The sequence below is a fragment of the Epinephelus fuscoguttatus genome, linkage group LG2 (assembly GCF_011397635.1).
Source record: "Epinephelus fuscoguttatus linkage group LG2, E.fuscoguttatus.final_Chr_v1".
NCBI lineage: Eukaryota > Metazoa > Chordata > Actinopteri > Perciformes > Serranidae > Epinephelus > Epinephelus fuscoguttatus.
This window is the reverse complement of record NC_064753.1, coordinates 14,148,951-14,173,048: the sequence shown is the minus strand read 5'-3', so window position 1 is coordinate 14,173,048 and position 24,098 is coordinate 14,148,951. Positions and strand designations below refer to the sequence as shown.

Below are 24,098 nucleotides of genomic sequence, written 5' to 3'. Positions count from 1 at the left end.
GCGTCAGACCTGTTAAAACGTAAGTGAACGGGTATCCCTTCAAGTGCAAAGTTAGTCCACTAAACAAGCTTTTTCTCCACAAAAAACGCCTCATATCGTTAGGATAAATGTCAGAGAACATATAGAAAATGACATGTAAACGTGTTGTCTTACCTTACTGGTGTGCTGTCATGTCTGTTTATCATCTAGCTCTGCTTTCCAAAGCACGGCCGAAATATCGCGAGAACAAGCAACGATCTCATAGCGTGCCTGAGCAAGCAGCAACAGCTGGAAGGATACACTGAGGAAGAGCTTCATGAAATTGAAGAAAGGAGGAGGAGAGAGAGAGAGGCGCAACAGGTAGAGGAGGAATGGCTGCTGCAAGGCTGAGTAGCTCTGGAGATTGGTGGTGTACCTGTGAATGCTGTGCCCCAATACCCACAGAAGAGGAATGCCTCTGTTGCAAGGAATGGGACCAGTTGCAGCCTTATTTTCAAGGTCTGGATGTGACCGAGAATGAGACACCTCCACCTGGAGTAACGTTAGTATCCAGCTGGGCTTTATCTAGAGCTGGCGAGATATATTTCAGCCGCGCTTTGGAAAGCAGAGTGAGAGGGATAAACAGTTAGTGGACTAACTTTGCACTTGAAGGGATGCCCGTTCACTTACGTTTTAACAGGTCTGACGCTACTAATGAGCCCTGGCTGTATCTAGGCTAACGGCTAACATGCTAAGTATTATATTTCGTCACTAGTCACTTGAAACAAATTTGGGACGATAGGAGACAGGTTGAAATAAACCGAAATTTCCCTTTAAAATCCACACTTGCATCACAAAAATCCAACCAGGAGCAACTCCAGCAGACAAGAAACTAAGGGGAAACCTACAAACCCAAAATCTTCCACCAAAAAGACGCTAAAGCTGCTTTTACCGCTGATGAAGACAACGATGCGAGTAACCCAGTTCTATGTTTCCCACTTGGGAACAAGTCCCGAACGAGTCCCGCATCACGGAGCTCGAGCGGCGCTGCTAGGAGTTGATGGAAATCAACACAGCCACCAAGCGCAATCTAATCGACCTCCAAAGCCGTTCACGACGGTCAAATATTAAAATAACGGGCTTACCAGAGAAAGTGGAGAAGGGGAATCCGACGCAGTTCACGGCCGAGCTCCTGCCAAAACCAAAGTGGACCAGGTGCACCGGATAGGCGCGCAGTCGGCGCGACCTCGAACCGTGATGCCAAAATCCATCACTTCCCAGAGAAGGAGAAAATTCTCAAAGTCGCCCGTCTACAATCCCCGCTGTCATTCAGCGGTGCCAGGATCAGCATCTACCCGGACTTCCCACCTTAAGTGTCTGAGAAGCGCCGTGTCTTTGACGGAGTATAAAGGAAGCTGAGGGAGGCGGGAATCAAACATGGTCTCCTCTTCCCCGCACGTCTGATTTTCACTGTTGGAACTGAACAGAAAGTATTCCAGTCGCCTGCTGAGGCCGAGGCATTCATAGACAGGTGTGTTGTGTCCACCGCCGTACAGCGAGGGACCCATCACCGCGCTGATGTTTCCACAGATGCTGCGTGAGACCAACCCGCTGTTTTCTGTTTTCCCACCTTGACTTTGAACTGATTTCTGCCGAATTTAGCTTACAAAAATATGCGTCATGGACTTGAGGGTGGACGGTGCCGTTCGGAGAGCCCGCCGATAAGGTAACGAACCTGGTAACGTCTTTGTTTTACAAAATCAGCCTCGTCGGACTTTTCCTTGTAGTGTTAATCAGCTGTTTCCCAGTGTTTATGGGGGTGTTCATGTTCTGCTTCCTTTGGGGATTATTATGGGGTTTTTTTTTCCACTGCTTTGTCTCTTTTCTTTTCTTTTCTTTTCTTTTCTCTGCTCTTGTACTCAGTGTCAGCATCATTATTATTGGACACATGTAGCAATATCCTGGTAATGTTTATACATGGCTGCTAGTTGTTTTCCAGCCTCGCCACAAGGCGGCAGTCTAACCTTGCTAAGCTGGAACGTCAGAGGTGTAGGGACCAATTTAAAAATTTAACATTTAAAATCTTTATCTGGGGACATTTTTTTTTTTTTTTTACAAGAAACGCGTATCAAACATGAGGAGCAATGGAGGCTAAAATGTAGCTGAGTGTCTCAAATCTATCAGTCAACAACATTCTCTTCTAACGCCAGAGGTGTAGCCATATTAACATTCCATTTGAATATATTTCAACCATCTCTGATACGAATGGTCTCTATCTTATTGAAACGGGTCATATTTTGTCACGGCATTTAAAGAAGCAACAGACAGCATTTTTGCCTATATATATCATTATGAAAATAATGTGGGTTGCACAGGGTAGTGGCCACAGTAATATCAGACTATCAGCGTTTACATAGGTTACTTAATGGCTTTGCAATCTTTGTAATAACCTTCTGCCACCGAGGACAAATTTTCGCGGAAAAAATCTGCTTTACGGCAGGAAACGCGTCATGTATTGCCAAACTGGTCGGCTGGCCAATCAGGGACTGGAGCTGGTCCTTATGAGGAACTGGGCATGAGATAGTTGAGTCAGGAGCACAATGGCAGACTGACAAAGTTTGGAGACAAGTGAAAAACCGCCTCCCAAAAGAAAACAAGCTCCTCTGTCTGAGGAGGCGAGGATGCACAAAAAGAAGTGATAAAAGAAAAGGAAAAACAAGAGTAAACCTCAGTCAGGCGTTCAAGAGATGGAGGGAGCTCCGTGACCAAAGAGGCTTCAACACCAGTGTCCAGCTAGCTTTCTTTCTAATGGATCAGTAAGTAACACGGCTAAATGTTAGCTAGACGAGAGAGGACTGTACTGTACTGGCTGCTAGTTCATTCCTAGCTGGCCAGCATCCCAATCGCCGTAACCAGGGACCAGGTAGCGAGTGTTGGTCGGCTGACATCCTCGTTGCCATTCTACGGCAGCCCTCGGACAGTGATGTGGAGTGGAGTAAACTCCTCTCCTCCGCTCCAGTTTGTCTGGTGAACGCCTCTCCTCTGTCAATACACTGCCAGCAGTTTAATAATATTGATGCCAGTTGCAACATTTGAATATTTTAGTAGTAAGCCATGTTCTAAGTGGGAAAATGTATAGTGAGCCAGTGACTGTTGAAAAATAACTCCGCTGCGCGTCGGGGTTCCATTTCCCGTGTCGGGAGTTATTTTTCAACAGTCACCAGCACACTATACATTATCCTTTACGTGTCTACTGTTGTTTGTACTGATACTGTACATATTGGTATAATTTACTGTGAGTTGTTTGTACTGGTACTGTGCATTCTGGTATAATTGCATTACTATTTGTTTTTTTCTTCAGATAAATCTGATAATTGTTACTCGGTCTCTTTACTCATTTATTTAGTAGAGTGTCCACACACCTTCTCATTCTACATATACATAGAGGTATACAGCCTTTACAGCCTACATTTTATTGATTATCTCTGATCCCACGGTCAATGTGGTCTTTGCGACAGTGCAAGCAACACTGCTGACGCTAGGTGGCGCCAAGCTAAAAAAACAAAAAACAAATCCTATCTGTTGCCTCTTTAATGTTTTTGAACATAAATGCGCCCAATTTTGATGACCCAGGTTTTTTTAGAAAAGTGTTTAATCTTATTCCAGACTCCTCTACCACCCATTTGATCACAGGTGGAGATTTCAATGCTATATTAGACTATTTTACTGATAGGATTTCCACCCGCCCTATAGTTTCTTCTAAAAGTCCATTCTCATTGAGGGCGAATATCCACGCGGATTATTCTCGCGGAAAAATATAAAAGCTCATTTCATGGGTTCTTACAGAAGTTTGCACACCGGGGCGGAACTTTCATGCGGTGAAAAAAGTTTCGGCCCAGACTTTGACCCTGCGGAATTCACCGGCGGAACTACACAGCTCGGCCAATGAAACTGCTTGCTTATAGTGATGTCGCACAGACCGGGAGAGTCCAAAATCCAGTCAGGCAGGATAGTATGGGAGAAAGGTTGATAAAACTTGTTTCACAGCACCTGTCCTTTTTGATAAAAGACAGGATGATTTTATGAACAATGAATTAAAGGACAACGTCTGGCAGTCCATGGTCCAGCTTGGTGGCTGCGGTGAGAGTGCTAAAGAAAGTTGATGCTGACGCTTGTTAAACGCTAGCTCGCTGCTGCCACTGCTGCTATTCTCGTCCATGTTCACCCACACCCGTTCACACTGCACAGACTTGAAACACAAGAACGCAAAATTCCGCACTGCGTCCGTACCGCGCCTGTGTGTATGGTTTAAATGCAGAAAAGCGCTGCGCGAATATTCTGCAAATCCGTCCCGCATTTTTGCATCGCAGCAGTGAGAATGAACCTTAATACCACTATTACTCTAAATAATCTAATTGGATGTATGAATCTTATCGATATTTGGAGGTTGCAGCACCCAACAGACAAAGATTACTCTTTTTTTTTTTTCGCACGTACACAAATCATATACTAGAATTGACTATTTCCTGACAGATGCCAAATTGACTTCTTATGTAACCTGCACCAAATATCATAACATTTTAATTTCAGATCACAGCCCTGTTGAACTAAAAATTGACTTAGGCAGAGCAAAACCAGCATTTGATTGGTGATTCAACCCATTATTACTCAACAATATGCACTTTCACCAGCATATAGCTAACCTGCTAACAGACTATCTATCCCACAATGACACGTATAATGTAACTGACTCCACTCTGTGGGAAGCTTTCAAAGCTGTTATGCGTGGCCATATCATAGCTTACGAGGCCAAGTTGAAAAAGGACAGACTGAAGGAATTATCAGAAATTACAGCTCAGCTTTTGGTCCTTGAAAGAGACTACAGAACAACCCCCTCGCCCTCAAAACTGAATGATATTTTGAAGCTTAAATTCAAATATAACACTATTCTTTCCAACCAAGTGAGTAAAATGCTATTAAAAGTCAAACAAAAACATTTTGAACTGGCTGATAAGCCAGACAAACTGTTAGCCTGTCAGCTCAGAACCATTCAAGCTAACCGAGTGATCCATAAGATTAGGACAAGATCAGGTAATATCTCCTCGGACCCAAAAGAGATTAATGAATCCTTTTGCAAATTTTATGAAGACCTCTACACTTCAAAGACTACCACTAATACAGCACAAAAAACAAAGAGTTTTACAAAGAATACTCAGACAAGATTACCCCTATCATGCTAAGGATGTTCAATCATTCTGTTGCAACTGGGCATCTCCCTGACTCTTTATATTCAGTTCACTTTATATACCCCGCCTCATACCGTCCTATTGCGCTCCTCGGCTGTGACCTTAAGGTGTTTACTAAAATACTAGCAAACAGACTTAACAAGTGCATAACAAGAATATCCACCACAACCAAACTGGGTTCATTCCAGGAAGATTCTCCTTTTTCAATGTTAGGCGAATGATGTATTCCAAATATGACAAAAAAATCCCAAATTTCCATTCCCACTTTCGACGCGAGGAAAGCCTTTGATCAAGTTGAATGGAAGTACATTTAAGCAGTGATAAAGGTGTTTGGATAGGGCAACAATTTTGCCTCCTGGGTCGAGATGCTGTATGCCCACCCGACAGCTTCGGTCATCACAAACTATAACAAATCACCTGCTTTTCCATTACATTGGTCTTGTCGCCAAGGCTGCCCTCTAAGCCTGTTACTTTTTGCGATGGCGATAGAATCCCTAGCTACCAGCATCAGAAACCATCCCTCCATTGCTCCTCTAATGCTAGGTAAAGTTGGCCATCGCATCTCGCTTTATGTGGACGACGTGGTCCTGTTTCTTTCTCATCCTGATGAATCCTTGCCTCCTCTGTTACAACTGATCAAAAATTTTGGTGAACTCTCTGGCTACACCGTAAACTGGGATAAAAGTGAATTTTTGCCCCTTAAAGGTAACTTCAGCCCAAATGTTATTAATAATTTGCCCTTCCAGGTAGTTACAGACAAAATTAAACATTTAGGATTGGTTATCCCCAAGGACCCCAAATTGATTTATAAATTGAACTATATGAACATGCTGGAAAAACTAAAATCCAATATTGAAACCTGGAGGCTGCTACCTTTGTCTATGATAGGCCGTATGAATGCAGTTAAAGTGATGGCACTCCCCAGGTTCCTTTATCTCTTCCAGAATTTTCAAGTGTGTAGAAAAATCCGGCTAGCTGTTATCCTCCGATACCCCGAACAAGTTTTGTGGATTAAAAAACTACAGTGGACTTCTTGTCGGCATGAGGGTGAGTAAGTACTGTCTGTGTTTTCATTCTAAATTGGCCATTTCCTTTAAAGCTGGGTAGGATCAAAACTTTTGACATACAAAGACAATGGACATGGACGTGTGTCTAAGCAAAGTCAAAGCAAAAACAATAGGGTTTCAGCCCTTCGAGCTTGAACCCCGAAAAAGTACAACTATTGTGAAAAAAAAAAAAAAAAAGGAGAGAAAAACTACACTTCTAGTAAGTCCTCTGTCTGTGATGCATTCATGCACTGCTGTGACTCTCCGGAACATCCCACACTTGAGAGTCAAAAGTCAAACATCGTTGCACTCACAAGCTATGCTGTCAGAAAATCAAACCAAGAAAACAAACAAAAAGTAAACATGGCCACTGTCAAAAGGATTATGTGAATTTGAAAGATTCTTCCACAAAGGTTGCTGTTCATCAGACACCTGCCAAATCTGGAGAGTCTATGTTCCCACAGCACATAAACACAGCACATCACAACAACTCACAGAACAGCCCACAGTGCACTTTTTCAGCCAAATGGAATAAAGTGCACAAAAACACCTGTATGGCGCTTGAATTTTGTCATAAAAGATGTATGAGTGAAGAGGAAAGGGTGAGTTTCTGTCTGTGGAGGTTCAGCGGCACTGGAGAGAAGCTGCATATTGAAAAATGCAACATGTTGCACCAGCTACGGATATTGATCTTTAGTATCTGTACAGTGTTTGTATATGAAAACCACCGAACACACCAGTTACAATGTTTGGATGTTCCAGCTTTTCAGATATGAATACTGTGAGTGGCAAGTCCTGTACAAATTATATTCATTACATTAACCCTCAAATCCCTAGATAAAATCTTAAAATAAATGCATCCTGATTCAGAAAAAACAATCATTCTGTCGATATGCCATTGGTTTAAAGATAAACCAGCAACTACAGCAGCATGAGCACATACTCACATATGCAGGCCTCACTGTTGTAGCAGTGCAAAACACTGAGACTAGGAAGTCACCATACACATCTAGCTTTCTAACATTAAGTGTAAATAAATGAAAGGGTAACTATTTGCTCAGACAAGACACGCAGTGTTGAGGCTCTGCATTGATGCAGATAAGCACCACCAGTGTCAACATTTGCATAGAAGCTACAATCTAAGTGTTGTCATCTCTTTCTTTAATAATGTCATTATGAGGCATTCATGGCTAATACAATCCTGCACAGTGAGATTTTGTGATCAGTTTCAAATGTTTTGGCAGCTGTCATTTTTGCGACTTTTGCATTCCTGCCTCTGCAGTTTGTCTGCTGTTGAGTCTCTGGGCCCTATTTAGACGGTCTAAAGCGGACGGCGGAGGGCGCATAATCCATGTCGCAAGTGTCATTGCTATTTAGATGCAGGCGCATATGTGGTGCCGTTTGTAAAGTGTCTCACGCTGAAAATAACATCAACATTTTGCCACATTTAGCTTCAAACAATGTTTAAAAAAGTATTGTGATTTTTTTAACGTCACCTTTTACCACATTTACAGCAATATTTGTTAACTTAGAAATATATTAAATAGTTAAATCTAAATATTAAATGTGGCACCTAAATGTTAAATGTTAAATCTAAATATTAAATCTAAATCTAAATGCTAAATCTAAATCTAAATCTAAATGTTAAATCTAAATATTAAATCTAAATCTAATTGCTAAATCTAAATCTAAATATTAAATCTAAATCTAAATGCTAAATATAAATATAAATATAAATGTTAAATCTAAATATTAAATCTAAATCTAAATCTAAATGTTAAATCTAAATGTTTTGGGTGAAACTAAATATTTAGCTAATATGCAAATTCACACTGCCGGTCACCGGAAGTACCAAAATAAAAGCTCGAGGTGGTCAGACTGTTTATAGAATCAAATAATGAATTAAAACCAACTTATCGGGGGAAATGGACACTTGAACATACATTAGCGTGATAATAACTACCTAAAATAACAAGAAACGTGTTTGGAGAAATTTTATTTGATGTGTACTTTGAGCTGTTAGTGTCCCTTCTGAGGGAATCACCTTGTTGTTTACAAATACTTCCAGGTAGAAAACCAGCGGAGTTTAGCAACATATATATATGCACATCTCACGTTTTCACGTCACTGTATCACCGTTTAGACTAATCTGGTGTTTGTAAAGCCTATAAACACTATGACTGAACAAACATTACTATCACGGTCTGAAATTAATAACATGGTTATCGAGATTAGCGGGCTAACTGTTAGCTGTTAGCCCGTTAAGCGTGTCTGTAATGATTCACTAACTCTAAACGGTCCGTGAAGAAAATATTTTTTCCAGCGGAGGTCTTTGTTAGAACCTGATTGAGCTAACTGAGTAGTTTAATGTATCCGACAATGGGAGACATTTAACAGATGACGCCCTGATAGCTTTGCTGCTGCTGCGCCACTGGTGCTTTCTAGACATCGTGATTTCCCAAAACTGAATAAATACCACACATCGCAACACAAAACTGCTTTGCTAGCTCAATCATGTTGTAACTAAGACATCCGCTGGAAAAAGTATTTTTTCACGGACCGTTTACGAGTTAATGAGTCATTACAGACACTGCTAACGGGGCTAAGAACTGACGGTTGTTAGCTTAGTTTAGGTTGTTAATCCCTCCGAAGGGACACTAACAACTCAAAGTACACGTGAAATAAAATTTCTCCAAACACGTTTCTTGTTATTTTAGGTAGTTATTATCACGCTAATGTATGTTCAAGTGTCCATTTCCCCCGATAAGTTGGTTTTAATTCGTTATTTGATTCTATAAACAGTCTGACCATCTCGAGCTTTTATTTTGGTACTTCCGGTGACCGGCAGTGTGAATTTGCATATTAGCTAAATATTTAGTTTCACCCAAAACTTTTAGATTTAACATTTAGATTTAGATTTAGATTTAATATTTAGATTTAACATTTATATTTATATTTATATTTATATTTAGCATTTAGATTTAACATTTAGATTTAGATTTAGATTTAATATTTAGATTTAGATTTAGCATTTAGATTTAGATTTAATATTTAGATTTAACATTTAGATTTAGATTTAGATTTAGCATTTAGATTTAGATTTAATATTTAGATTTAACATTTAACATTTAGGTGCCACATTTAATATTTAGATTTAACTTTTTAATATATTTCTAAGTTAACAAATATTGCTGTAAATGTGGTAAAAGGTGACGTTAAAAAAATCACAATACTTTTTTAAACATTGTTTGAAGCTAAATGTGGCAAAATGTTGATGTTATTTTCAGCGTGAGACACTTTACAAACGGCACCCCATAGGCGCAGTTGTCATTTTCACGCCCTGCGCCCTCGTCGTCTAACTAGCAAATGAACTTGCGCTTCTCTGGGTGTGTTGGTCTAAAAATGAGGAGCGGTCAGGCGCAGTCATGGCACATTGCTAGTTAGATGACGTAAAAAGCAAATGCGCCAGTGACCAACAAAAACCTGGCCTAAAGTCAACGGCGCAGTATTTCGCTGTTCAACAAGTTAGTAATATGCGTCTCTAGGCGGGTGCACAACGCATGTGCACTCTGCTCAGACACACATGAAGCAGCCACACATATGTAAAAGGGTTCAGGATGCTGGAGAGGGAGCTGGGCTCTCTAACCTCCCGGGTTAAAATAAAATAAATTGAATAATTTACAATTTGTTGACAGCGTTTCTCGTGCGCGCACTCTCTCTTTCTCTCTCGCAGTCTCACTCTGTTTCTTTTCTTTTGACTTTTCTAAGATGACAGATGCTGAATATATACTCCCTATCTGATGCTGTGGCTGTTTGAGGTTGGCTGAGAGGGATGTGAACTTATTAATTTGCAGCTGTGTTAATCAAATCAGGTTGGGTTTCCATTACGCGTGCCAAACGTGCCAAGCGGTGCCAATCTGCTTTGACATCAGATGTGACGGGACAGTCGATATAGAGATACATTTATCGTCTCCTCAGCTGTAAAACGCTCACTCTTTCCAGTTGGTAGGTCCGCCATCTAACTAGCTCTCCGCCGTGCCCTCCAATCGCGCCTCTTTTAAAGGGAATGAGAGGTGACAATCTGATTGGCTTATTGAATGATACGCCCAAAACACACCCATGACTAATTCACAGAGTAAGTCCAACCCTTTTAGACTCTCAGCCATGGCGTACAGTCTGAAAACGCACTGTCTAACTAGTAAGTGACTGGGACACGCCCATGCGCTACACGCCTGGCGCTTTGCATTTTAGACCATCTAAATGGGGCCCTCTGAGTGTGAACACTCGACCACCTTACAAAAGTGACATGATTACAGCATGCTGCCACATCCATCACCTTTACAGATAAAAAAACATTAAAAAAATCAAAATTAAAACTATACAACTTTACAACTACCATATTTACTCGGCTACTGAGGTCTTAAGATAAAGTGTTGCCAAGACACAGATAGCATATACGATTGCTTAGACGGTGTTCAGATTGGGAACGGCTATGCCCTTTGTGTCCTAGACAACCTTTTCAGACTGAAATACCAACGTAGCATTTTCAGCAGAGCATCATGGACATTGATCATTTGATGAGACATGGTGCAAACATGCAACAAGTGTTACCTCTTCACCCTCCCTCCTCCCCTTCAGCTTGCATTGCTCCTCACTGAGCATGCTGGGTGCCACATACATTTTTTCATACCCATATGTTTTTTTCTTATTCAGCACAAAATGTATCCTTTAGAAACAGACAAAGACTAGTAGCACTGGTAAAGTGTTTTTGGTTAAGTGTAAATCTTGTTCTATTAAACATTAAATGGATGTTGGTTTACTTAAAAAAACAGAAGTTTCATTCTTCTGAATCTGTGAGAAATGCAAGTGCATTACATTTCTGTGCTTTAAAAGGGAATCTTCACTGCAAGATACACAACACACAGGAATAGATGTTTTGAAACTGATTTTAAAGATTCTTTCCCCAGGGGAGGACTCCGACCCCAGGACCACCTGAGCCTTTGAGAGGAGATGCACTTCAAAATATTATTTTAATGGCATTTCTCCTTTATCTGAAAGCCCACAGTGATGATTAGTCATTTGGGATGGAAAAGGATTAACAACGGTTATTGTGAACTAAAGGCGCATTATTTACATCGCACACGCCTGAGTAAGTAAACTGGGAGGACAATACATCTCTGTCTTTAATGGAGCTCAGTTACATTCACTTATTGTCTATTTAGACATTTGTATTTTCATTTTGTATTGAAATATCACATGTATTTATATTTTCTTTGTTTTGCAAGTCACAAGTAAGTCTCAAGTCTTTGCACTCAAGACCCAATTCAAGTCCAAAGACAAGGCTGAAAGTGCAAAATCCTCAACTTTGAGTTTCGAGTCCTAAAGAAGTCATGTAATGTCATTTTACAAAATAATAATCTATTAAATTTACAAAAATCATGAATGCTTCTTCAGAATTTGTATTTATTGGTTAAGGTTAGTTCTTGACCCACACGTTTTGCAAACTGCAGTTGATTTTTTGTCCACCACTGCATAGTTTTTGTACACAAACCATATTATCTTTGGTACCATTTTTCCATCTGACCTTCAGTAACATTACATTAGCTCTTAACAGTTCTCTCCTGCAGCTCTCTCCTGACTGGATGCTGTTGGATTTGTTCAAAGTGGATCAAGAGAATAAGGTGTCAACTTGCTGAGAACAGTGTTAACGTTAGCTGATTTAGAAAATGAGGGGAAACAAATTGATCTCTGGCACAGTTTTTATTAACATACTTTAATCTTTGGGTTTGGAGATAAGGTAACAAGTATCAAGGCAAAAGGCTAAAGTTCAAGTCGATGAAGTGACGTCATGTCATTGATGTTTCAAGTCCGAGTCGAGTTGCAAGTCTTTTGATTTTGTGGAGTCTAAAAGCCCTGATGCATCAAGCTGATGGTTGGTTGTCACTTAAAGTTGGGTCATTGGTGAATGTCTGCTGCCGCCGTTGGTGCAGTGTGTCCCACACCGTCGGCCCTAAAATGCGCTATTTGCCTTTTTTTCTGCAGGTTAAACATGACGAATAATCCTCTCCAAAAGTGGGGCCTGTTGGCGAAATGAAATCACTCTGATTGTTCAGCTCAGCACACAAGAAGAGAAACGGAAGTGAGAAATGTTAACAAAGCTAAAATTGAGAGGAAGTGACGTAGGTAAATATGCTCTGTCCTTTCAACACGCTCTTGTCACCACTAGTTCTCTGAAGTCAGTTTGGAGTGTCTGGGCCTTAAAGTCATCACATTTTTGACTCAAGTCCACATTTCTGAAAAGTACTGAAAACTCTACATATCCTTAAATAAAATACTTGGCCACTGCCAGAGAACTGCCAGCACATCCTTATTGATGACTAGTATAAAATGTCATGTAACTTCAACAATACATTTGGTGGGCAAAAATGATGAATGTCAATTTATCACAGCTTTGGATTGAAACAGACAATGGAGTTATTCACTGCAGAGATTTGAATAAGATGCTCACTCAGTCAGGCCCAAGAAGCCCTTTTCCCACAGGCATGCACAGCTCTAGAAAGGATTGGAGCCAGTATGAATTATGTGCATGCATAAATATATTGTCACTAACCTTAACCACTTAAACAAATACATACACAATACCTTCTATCCTCTTCGGTTAGGAAGGCATAAAAAGGAAAACAATGGAGCCAATCCTTAAAGAATCACATTTTGTAGCATATATTCATTCTAATTCCTGTCAGCTAGAGAAAATCTGGTGCGAAATGAATACATTTGATAATGCATATTCCACAATAGCTATCAAATTTGATTCAGATGAACAGGGGAATAGGTTCATGGGATTTAGGGGAAGGAAAACCCAGCATTTAAAAAAAAATAAAAATCACTAGACTGTGGCCAATTTTATTGCCAGAAAAACACATTTGCATTACTCTGAGTTGCTCCACATTTTGAATAGCAAGAGTGTAGAGATAGGTCTCTGTCTAGTAAAAAAAAAAGTTGCTCATTGTCTCTGAAAGGATTGAGAGCATGTTTATGATGTAAGCAACAGTAGTAAAACCAGTTCCCACCTACTGGCTTGAAACACTGCATCTCAAAACCTACAAATACAGAGCAAGGAATGAATTGCATATATACTGTAAAACTATCAAATCTAAAAACGATGAAATGTTCTTAGTCTCAGTGGCTTGTGCCTGCAACTAAGCATTTTTGCCTGCAGCTCTTTTTATGTTTTATATGCTAAAATATGAAAATGTACAGGATTTTTGGTGCCAAAACATTTGCTTTCATGAGAGGGGATTTTCTACGTTTCACCTAGCTCTCATAACGCTGAGTTAGGAAGCAAGCAGTCAGCATTTTTTAAAGGGCATTTTGACAGAACACGACTATTGATGGACGCAAATTAGCCGGTGCTGGAATCAAACCTATGATCTTTTGGTTGCTGGATGATGTCTGCCACTGCCACACTCCTCACTGTGAGTTAGTTGCTGCAAAGTCTGTTGCAGCTGAATTTTCACGTCAGCATTTTGGAATAAGACACTGGTCTTTGCAGCTTTTAAGCAGAGCGGATCCATTCTAGGATCATCTCAGTCTGACACCCTTTTAATTATATCTCAGACATGCTGATGAAAAGACAATTGACGAGATTAAAGTTATTCATTGTGCTCTGCAGACTCCACGTCGAAATGTGCTATAGCAAAAAATGATAGATAGGCAGCATCATGCTGTATGTGTAGAAAGAGTAGTCATGATTTAAAGATGTATTATGTCACTAAAGAACAACCGAAGGAAGATGTGATGGAAATAAAGGTGATAGTCACATTAAAATTTGAAAGGAGAATCTACAAGATGTCAAATACACACAATGAAACAAGTTTCTTTATTGATGTCTGGTTGCCAGTGGGAGTTAAAAGACTGCTGAATGAGGGAAAATCAATCAATTTTCTATTTCACCTTCTTGCCTTTTATTAAAATCTTGTACCTGGTCTGTGTTTTGGATGTACTTCCCCTCTCCAAGGAGCCTGGACAGACTGACAGACTCTACTTAAGAAAGAAAAACAAGCTAATTATTGCTATTACTGAATTGTCCTGACAGGCCTCATTAAGTGAGCTTGAGCACTACAAAGTGATAGCAGAGACTGGTGTTGTTTGCTTTGATGGTGTTGGTGGAGCTGGGTTATTACACAGCGAGCAGTTTGGTAATAGCTAAAATCAGCAAGAGAAAAGCCTTGCACTGGAGAGCGGTGCCAACCCCTGCTGTCTCTGGCCTTTGCTCCCAGTTGCCTTTCATTCAGTGCTCTTCAAGGTCGGACTCATCACAAGCAAGCTTGTCAACAGCAAGGTTACAGCCAGTCACACACAGTGATTTCAGCTTCCACGAGCTGAAAGCCACAACTGCAAGTCCTCTGCCCATTTGTGACTTCAACACAACAGCACCCTCCTGCCTCTTTATACTGAGGAGCCTTCTCAAGTTGTGTTCAGCTGAATGTCCTTGTAATCGTGAACTTTACCCTGCTCTCAAAAATCATTTATTATATTATATTTTACACCAAGTCTGCTGCAGTGGAATAGCTCATTAGCTTGCACTGTGTTTATGTTCAGTCTCATGTCATTCAGCCCTGTTGATGTTTTGCTCTACAAGGAGAGTGGCAATCCTGTTCTGTCTGCCTGTCTTGTATAGTCACTAACAATTAACTATCCCAAATTACAGACCCAGCCACTGTGTTAAGAGTGTAACAGTGATTCTTATTCTTTAAACGCCATCGACAGAAAAGGTTTTCGGTCTGCTCATGCTCGCAGCTCTTTGAGGCTGTAAAGTATAGCTTTGAGCTAAATGTCAGGAAGATAACATGCTCACACTGATGATGCCAGAATGCTAGTACAACTTGCTCAACTAGTACAGGTGAGACTGAGGGGGATGTCATTAGTTTTGCAGGTATTTCATACTGTAACACAAAGTAACTTTAAGATTTGACATTAAATGGCACTACATGGAACGTTTCCGGATCACCAAAGTGATTGCTGTTCATCCTGTTGGGAGCAAGAATGTGTGTACAAAGTTTTATAATAATCCGTCTGAAAATCTTTGAGGCATTTCACTGAGGACAACAAATTTCAACCTCATGATGACGCAGAAGGAAAAGTTGTGAAATCTCTAAAGTGGAACAGCAATCACTATCCTCTGGGACCCATGAATATCCCAATCCATCTAGTAGATGTTGACATGTTTCACAAGATTACCGTTGACCATTCAGCCCTTTTTAATTCTCAAAGGACAGCTTGAGGCCTGAGGCTTGGGCACCAGTAAACCCTGCTGACATCGGACCTCAGTATACCAACTCTTAACTGGCTGTGGTTTCAAATCATTTTGCTGAACCAAGGTAGCAATAGTGCAGCATCAGCTCTAACCTCACCAAGAATTCTTGCCGTGCTGGATCTCGGCTGCCTCTCTAATTTAAGACATGATTCATCCATACACTCTTAGCATGACTCCGCAAAAAAGTAAGGCTTACAAAACCTTGAGGCACAGTCACCAACTTTGGAAGAAACTTACCAAAAAAACTCAAAATGGAAGCAGAAAGGGGACGCTTAAACCTTTTATAAAACTTGATTGAATCCAGAAATACTTCATCAAATTTGCTTGTACATCATTCTCAGCAAAGAATAGCTTAAGGTCATCCTCAGACCAAAAAGAGGTTCAACCTACCAAATTAAAAACCTCAAGATGTGCCTGTTAACTTGAAGAACACCAGCTACTTTTTAAAAAAGACAATTATTATTTCCCGGCTACTCTACAGGCTATAAAAGAGGGACCCAGTTGACATTAAGAACTCAAAGCCAGCCGGGATTACTTTAGGTTTGATTAATGGACATTAATACGCTCTGTGGAAAGAGCAGCGGATAAATCAGCCTGATTATACCTCCGCGAATCGGTCCCATATTTTACTGTAAATCACAGGATTAGTGCACATTATTGGACTTTCCACCTCGTCTTTGCTCTTTAATTGTGATGACAAAAATATAGTAGGCCTACTTTTCAATGGACCAGCACTACATCAATCATCTTTTCAATCAGCATCATAGTGTGAAATGATTTGCAGCATGTTCTCTGATATTAACACAGAAACACAGTTGAGATTATACGGATGGTTGACTTTATTTTACAATATCTTCTTTGTTATTACCTATTTCATAGAAAGAAAAACAAACTACATTTAATATACTGTAGATGAAATACAACTGGGACAGGTGTCTCTCCGACAACAGGTGAGAGGTGAAGGATAGGAGAAAAAATAGAAATAAAACTGTGAAGCCTGGTGATAACTATGAAGCTAGAATACCCTCAAATAACACAAATAACACCCTGAGGTGGCTTCATTACTTTTCTAAAGACAGCAGTGGAGAGGTATTCAGTATATTTACTCAAGTACTAAACTTATGAGGTACATGTATTTACTTAAACATTTCTATTTTATGCTAGGATACTATATACAGTACTCCACTACATTTCTAAGGAACATATTGTACTTTGTACTCCACTATATTTATTTCAAAGCTGTAGTTACTAATAATTTTGCAGATTTAGATTAGTAATCCAAAATGTAAGTAACAAATGAAGCATGATTAGAAATTAAGCAGACCTGTAGAGTATAGATTTGTAAAAAAAAAAAATTCATTCAACAAACCATATATCAATTATTTTTCTATTAACAGACATGTGCAGTCTGAACATACAACTGATTATCAATTATTTGTATAGGCCCACAAATGTCCTCCAATTAACCACAAAAGACAATTACACAAAAGTAAAAGTAAAAGTTAAAAAAAAAGAGCTATGAATATCACAACGCTGGAACAAGCATTAATAGGGTTATCTGCCACTATCACCGTGTAATAAAGCTTCACCAAGGCAGGCAACACAAAGATGTACAGACAATAGGGCTATTCACCTACCTGGCTTTTCCCACTGTGCTCCTACAGATTGTCACAAGCAGCTGAGAGGGAGTGCACACCTTACTGATGCTAAGCTCCTCCGCAAATGTCACCTGGAGGATCTACTGTGGTCGTTTAGCTGCTCCTAGCACGCACCTGTTGTGCACCCCCCATTGTGGGTGTGTTAGTTTTGGGTCACTTAGCTTACTGCTTGCTGGTGCATTAAATCGGTAACTGATTAAAACAGCCTCTCTTTTGTAAAACTATGCCAAGACACAACAATTCTAATTTTAACCATACCATTTAATGGCATAATGGTTAATGTTACTGCATTGTTTTGCATATTTTGTATCGTTCACAAACTGCTGATAATTGCTCCATTGCCTCCCCCTGACTCAGGCCTGGGGGGGTGGGTGGGGCCAAGCGAGACAGGTCCGGTTGCAGCCAGAGGGGAGTTCCTGACATGCTTGAAGCATCCGCCTGTCTACCATCAATGCACAGGTTGTTCTGGCTCATACCACTGTTTGCTATTAAGTCATTGTAAAGACATACAGCAGACAACAGTAAACCAAGTCAAGATGAGCTTTAAGACAAGGGCAATAGTTATCTTATGCAGGCTTTATAAGAACATGTGGATGGTCATGGTGGCAGTTCATGCACACATATCACAAATTTTAAGGTGCATTAAGGCTGGTCCTGCACTTATAGGAGGCTGGGATTCATTTTTTCTCATTTTTTTCTGTCAAAATGTACTAATTCACAATAATTTATCAATTATAGGTCTGGGTCCTGATAGGACGATGCCTGGGTCCTGACCTGGGGATGGAGCAAGATGGCAGGTTAACAGAGGGGATGCATTTTGGTCAGTTTGCTATCAAGGGGGGTTGGCATCCCTCCTTATCCCTCCTCTAATCCCCCTACTGGCTGCCAGCATTACATTAGTATCAAAGGATATTGAATTGCTTGCTAGCTTTGTTGTTGTTGGGCCCACACCCCCATGACTCCCAGGCCTTGTCCTGCTGTTTTTTAGGTGAAAGTACAGGGGGGTTGGACGACCTGAGGTTGATGTGAAGCATAACAAACATAAACAAAAGCACATGCTGGATGCAAATTCTATCTTTAAAAACCTACTTGGACAGTAGTAGTATATAAAGTAAAGACATGACAGTCTGTCCAAAAGTTCATTCATCTTCTAACCGCTTCATCCTCTTGAGGGTCGCGGGGGGGCTGGAGCCTATCCCAGCTACATCGGGCGAGAGGCAGGGTACACCCTGGACAGGTCGCCAGACTATCGCAGGGCTGACACATAGAGACAGACAACCGCTCACGCTCACATTTACACCTACAGACAATTTAGAGTCACCAATTAACCTAGTCCCCAATCTGCATGTCTTTGGACTGTGGGAGGAAGGCGGAGTGCCCGGAGAGAACCCACGCTGGCACGGGGAGAACATGCAAACTCCACACAGAAGGGCTCCCACGCCCGGGATTGAACCGGCAACCCTCTTGCTGTGAGGCAAGAGTGCTAACCACCACACCACCGTGCCGCCCCTGTCCAAAAGTTGTTGAGATATTTCACTAGATACCATAAATTTGAATCATATGGTGGCGGTAGAGGAAAATTCAGGGGATCAACAAAGTCCATGGGATTTGTCCTCTGAAGACCCTAACTGCCTGTACAAAGTCCATTCAGTAGTTGCCTTAATATTTCATCTTAGACCAAAGAGGAAGACAGACTGGTAGAACCTCCCTTGAACCATGCCGCGAGCATAGCTTAAGATCTGAACCATCTCTTTTAGATAATTCTCTTTCTTTTGCACCTCTCCACAGACACAGTCACTATTACATGGCGACATGATTGCTGTGTAGTCATAGTATTCATGTATGACAGAGGAGTAAAAAGAAAAAAGGTTCAGCCAAGGATCAGAGTTTTTTTCTCTCAATAAACAAGAGGGGAGTGTTTTCTGTGCAAGTACAGAGGGAAAGATATTGAGGTGGGGGATATGATTACAGTGAGACTTCACAGGAAACCTCGGCTCTTCATGGGAGACTGCAGTTCCCGTGGTATAACCCTGCTGTTCAAAAGTACAGTGCCTTGCTTTTCTGAATTGCATTTGTTCCTTAGATGTGAGACTTTTTCATTACAACAAATGAAAACTCACCAGATCAAATCATGGATTATGGATGCAGGTGTTGCTGGGGCAACTTGTGCATGTTCTTTTTTTCTTCTTTTTTTTTAGATGAGTGGTAAATGCCATTTCAAAAAGACATTTGCTGCATTAAAGGGACATTGTGTGACATTTTCAGTTGTTTATTGGCAAAAATCAATGTCTGCATAAATATGTCATCATTGAGGTACTATTACCTCCACCAATAATCTGACTTATTCTCGTAAAGGAGAATTTAGGATTTGTTTACACATTGTGCGGGTAAGTCGTCTGGGGGGTTCCATAACATTTCGCCATCTTGAGAATACATCCGCCAGCAAGGGACATACAGCCCCGCCTTCGGCATTTTTGTTGAGAACCAGGCCAGCGCTGCCTGACTGAGAAGCCGAAGGAGAGGAGCAAGAGGCGCTTCGCTACTACCCCGGCACTACTGCAGCATAACAAAGTCCCACTCTTTGAGCATAATGCAGGATCATGCATATGCAGCATCACGGGAGATGGAATCCTCGTCGCCAAGAAAGCATAGAAGGGAATCAAAAAGGCAACATGACCGGCAAATTCAAAAAATGAGGGCCAACATTGGGGTAGCCTTTCCCAGGTGGAGAGACCTGCTGAAGGAGAAAGATAATGCAATCACAGCTAACAGTGCTAACCGCTAACAGCTAACAGAGGTGCTGGCTTCTAACAGCTGTTAGCCGCTAGCGCCGCAGTGATGCGAGGAGAGGGATGAGGTGTGTGAGGTTGAGCCACTTGTCACTTGTCAAAAGACAAGACGTGATTGGTTTGTTTCAATTTACACCCGCCCCAACAGTCCTACGTTGTAAACACAACCAGCATGGTGAGGAGGGGGTTTGTCAACTCACGTCACGTGTGTCTGTGTAGGAGCCTGAATGAATACTCCACGTAGTATCGGATGACATGGTTTCATCAATGTTATCATAGCTTTTTAGTACACAGCGGCTACCGTTGTTGCAATACGTGTTTAAACAGTGAGGCGCTAGAGTGCACTATCCGTTTGAATGCAATATATGATTTCAGCGTTAGATGGGAGAAATTCCTACACACTGTGGCTTTAAAGAAGGATATTTTCAACCTATGCTCAGTAGTTTGACTTAGAAATTGACCTTTCCCAGACAAGTTACTACACAATCCGCCTTCTAGAGGCCAAAAGGCATCTTGGCAACAGGTGAGACAGTGTTTTATTTAATTCTGCCAGAAAATAATGTGAGAAAAGCCAAAATAATAAATGCTGATATTAATGATGAACAATTTATGAACAATACTTGCAGTTATTAATCTGCAGTCAGCCATACATTACAATAGTAATATTTATCTGAAGATATAAAAAAATAAATTGAGCTGATATGATCTGCACCACTGCTGAAAACTCTGTGGTTAAAAATGTTAAAATCAAAGTTTATGTGTAATGACGTCTATAGTGGCTTTCTGTGGCATTATGTGACACTAGAACAACAAAGCTGTTTATGTGTGATGTTTCTCAAACTGTCGTATAATATTCAGTAATGTTTCCTAATACCGTGGCGTCACTGAAATTCGCCTCCATCTGCTGTCAAGCCTTTCCTAACTATCCGTACACACAAACAAGAAGTGCTTGCCAATTTGCTGCCCCATCACTCTTATTTCCTTTGTGAAACCCATGCAAACACTATGTTTTCGCCACCATTAGCTTATTCGTGTTGTGAAAGCACCAATTGAACCTACCATTTTTCCTGGCTTGTCAAATATCAACTCCTTTTGTTGTCTAAACTGTGATTAGGTTCTGGCATTAGGGTAATAAGGTAACTATAGGCCCATCTTTCTCCCTAACTCTACTTTTTCCAACTATGCACTCCTTTTGGAAAAGTATGTAATTAAATCTCCTTGTGCACAGAGTGTATTGCATTTGGAAATCCATTCTCATTTCACAAAGTTTCAGGAGAGCAGACAGCAGACAAGAAAAAGTATCTGGTAGAAGGTGGCCAAGACCTCGGCCGTAACAGCACAATTTCAGTTTCACTGGCTGAACATCTGCCAGGACGTTTGCAGTATTAACTCAGGGTTACTGAATTCACAGTTTTGTAGTAAACTGTGAAAATGACTAAAAAAAAAAGAACGAAAAACATTTCTTAATAAGACTTTCTTTACCAGAAGTAAAGCTAAAACAATTACATCAGAACTTAAGCTCTGCAGTTTCATTCTAAGGGTAAACAATATTTGCCACCACACGTCCTGTTGTATTGACGGTCTGCTGTGCCTCTACCAGTAAAAGTACTCCTGCGACTTTGAAGCACACTGTTTCAAAGCTCTTTAAAAGGGCCCGCTAGACTTGAAACATATTCACTTTCCCTCTTTCTGTTTTATCTGATTTCTACTAAAACAAAGTCCTGTCAACTTAACTGACATGCCGATAAAGTATTGAAGTCTAGAGTGGAGCTTCTGCTGACATGCTGTAAGTGGACACGTGTCACCACAGTACACTAGTACTGAGCCCACAGCCTGTTTTTATGAAGTCAGAGGTTCAAACATCAGCAGGATCATAGAGCATACGAAACAGGCAGGCAGGTAACAAAAGCAAGTTTGTGATCAAGAAGGTGCTGGTTTGATTTCCTGAAGCAGCTGTGAAAGTTTGGCTGGGGAAAGGGAATGAGTAATGTTCTGCAAACCCTCAGTAACTGTTCACAAGCCAACAGTGGCAGTGGTTGGCAGCTCCCAGGTGTGAACATCTACTGTATACCTGAATGAATGATGAGGCAGCCTGTGCTGTAGCCTTCACTCTCGATATGACCACCCTGTCTCCCAGAAAACATGTTTATAAACTACAAATGTGCCAAGGCAAATAGATTTGGCAGGAATAATATTGCCTCCTGCACAAGTTTGGTAAGGTTTATGCACAAAAACAACTTGGTTGCGTTAAGGGAAAGATCATAGTTTGTGTTAAAGTAAGTACTTAATTAAGGTCAGAGAAACATTGTGGTTTGTGTTAAAATGCCTACATCATTAAGGTAGGGGGAGCTTCATTGTCATGGTTACAATAATAAACAGTTAAGATTCAAAGACAGTTGTGGTCATGAATTAAAGAAACCAGAGTTGACTATAGGAGACAAATAGCAATCTCCTATGTCAAAGTTGCTTGTTGTCTATAACACAATGAACTTTCTTTGCCACTGTCATAACTACTACAGCTGCTAGAGGGCGCTGTTACCTGAACATAGACTGTAAAATAAACGTAGCCACCATGACATCACCCATTGGTCTGAGGAGTCCTGTTTTCAAGCCTTGAGTTTTGCATTTCTGTAATCAAGGGGAAATTAGCTTTCGTTTTTCGGACCAGGCTGTAAACAAGTTGGGCATTTTAACATGGAGCTCTGTGGGGACTGACTTGCTTCTGGAGCCAGCCTCAAATGGCCATTCCAGTAACTGCAGTGTTTGGCACTTCAGCGCAGACCTCATTTTTCATCCCCCGAGGCTGCCGCTTGACATAAAAGTCTCACTTTGGGACACATGCTGAATAACTCTGTTATTCTTGGGACGACAGTTTCTGCCTGGGTTGTTTTTCATCAACATAATGAGGAAATGCCAATAATTAAAATACAGCCTCAAGTCTCAAAATGCTGATATTGAACATACCTGCATATTGTCATCTGACAGTGTATGTCATATGTTTATCTCAGCTATAACATATGTGGGCACTCACACAACTTGGTTAAGGTTGGAGAAACACTGATCTTAGGTGAATATTTAAAAAAATCAGCCGTGTTTTGAAGCACAAGACACGATGTGTTTCTTTCGATGCTTTGTTCGTGCTTTGCTGTAAAAACCTAACCTTGTCTGTGGTATTTTAATACACTGCAACAAAATGAGGCATGGCATCGGCAGCCATCTAGGGTGCCACCTAGAGGTGGGGCGTCCAATTTTTTTTTTTTAACCTTTAAAAAAAATGATTGAGAAAATGAGAAAGAGAAAGTGAAAAGGCAAAAGCCATCAAGGGTGCAATACAAAAACAATTTGCTTGCCTCGGTCACCGAATGTGCTAGTTTTGTCACTGGCCTCTCACTCTGCTTCCATTGTAACTGTCTTTTGTTCTTCAAAGCAAGAATTACAGTGCCATTCACTAACAGTAAAGCTGTTACTACCATCTACTGACAAAAAAAGAGTATTGCCCTGATGCTGCAGTAAATATATTTAGCATCTCCTCACCAAGAACATTTGTTTTCCTTGAAAACTAGGTTACAAGGTGGGATATAAAGATGTTAACAATATTACAGTAAATGTAAAATGATAATATCAAGTTAATTTAAATGTGGATAATAAAGTTTCTTGGCCCAGCATGCAGCCCTGCTGTACCTGCTTTAACACCAGGCTTAAATTGACAAAGCATAATTGCCTCACATCTGATTAGGAGCTGATTAACAGTAGCTGAATGCTATTGTAAATTATTAATGGCTGCATAAATGGATCATTATACGTATTAAACAGCGCAGGCAAGAGTTTACTTATCACAGTCATTTTGAAGACATCAACACTAAGCTTACAGTCGGACACTAATGCTGAAATCCTTAATCTTAAATATTAATAGCCACCCTTCATTAAAATTTAAAGCACAGCACTTATGTTGAGAGAATAATATTCCGCTGCTTAATGTGCTAAACAGCAGGTGTGTAGCATAACAAGACGCAAGGAATTAATTCCACTGGCTAAGTCTAATAAACAACATGGCTGAAAGCTTATGGCTCATTGCAAACTTGAAT

General features: G+C 40.6%; 1 long non-coding RNA gene across 1 annotated transcript; it reads left to right on the top strand.

The window, feature by feature from the left end:
- The first annotated feature begins 1,317 nt into the window (after positions 1-1,317).
- On the top strand, positions 1,318-11,486 carry LOC125904560 (uncharacterized). The gene is made up of 3 exons (XR_007451466.1): positions 1,318-1,684; positions 6,149-6,251; positions 11,218-11,486. It is a non-coding gene; the product is annotated as an uncharacterized LOC125904560 (long non-coding RNA).
- Positions 11,487-24,098: the final 12,612 nt, after the last annotated feature.